We start from the raw sequence: 479 nt of genomic DNA on the forward strand, positions 1-479 counted from the left end.
ATCAATTCGAAATTCATGTACTTCTTGTTCTTTTGAATTAAAACATTTTTCATTTAAGAGAGGTGAAGGATTTCATGGAATTTATTCATAGCTTTAAGACATGGTTACTACATACTAATGATCATGAAGTAAAGACACAAAACATAGATAAACATACAACATAAAAACCGAAAAGCAGAAAGAAATAAGAACAAGGAATGAATCCACCTTAGTAGCGTCTTCTTCTTGAAGGTCCAATAATGTCCTTAAGCTCTTCTATGTCTCTTCCTTGCCTTTGTTGCTCCTCCCTCATTGCTCTTTGATCTTCTCTTATTTCATGGAGAATGATGGAGTGCTCTTGATGTTCCACCCTTAATTGTTCAACATTGTGGCTCAAATCTTCTAAGGAAGTGTTGAGTTATTCCCAATAGTTGTTGGGAGGAAAGTGCATCCCTTGAGGCATCTTAGGGATTTCTTGATGATGAGTTTCCTCATGCATC

Source organism: Arachis duranensis, chromosome 5 (assembly GCF_000817695.3).
Source record: "Arachis duranensis cultivar V14167 chromosome 5, aradu.V14167.gnm2.J7QH, whole genome shotgun sequence".
NCBI classification, from domain to species: domain Eukaryota; kingdom Viridiplantae; phylum Streptophyta; class Magnoliopsida; order Fabales; family Fabaceae; genus Arachis; species Arachis duranensis.